Here is a 413-nt window from a genome sequence, read left to right as displayed (position 1 = left end):
ATTTGTTCTCGAGAGAAACCCAAAAGGGAAATATTAAACATGAATTTTATGCACTACACGTAATGATTTGTGATGTTATGAGAAAAATATAAACCGAGAACGCAGGAATATCTGGCAAATGAATTTGTTCGAGGTTAAGAAAGAAAGGAAAAGAAGGAAGGTGGCAATATGATATAAACTCGTTCGAAAGGTTCTCTGAGAATTCGAACGAGTAAAAATGAATTTATACAAAACTTAAGAGAGAAGAGAGATTGAGGGAGGAATATGATATAAACTCGTTCGAAAGGTTCTCTGAGAATTCGAACGAGTAAAAATGAATTTATACAAAACTATAAGAGAGAAGAGATTGAGGGAGGAATATGATATAAACTCGTTCGAAAGGTTCTCTGAGAATTCGAACGAGTAAAAATGAA

This window comes from Lasioglossum baleicum, unplaced genomic scaffold (genome assembly GCF_051020765.1).
Source record: "Lasioglossum baleicum unplaced genomic scaffold, iyLasBale1 scaffold0759, whole genome shotgun sequence".
NCBI classification, from domain to species: Eukaryota; Metazoa; Arthropoda; class Insecta; order Hymenoptera; family Halictidae; genus Lasioglossum; species Lasioglossum baleicum.
The sequence above is the reverse complement of the archived record's forward strand: the minus strand, read 5'-3'. Positions refer to the sequence as shown.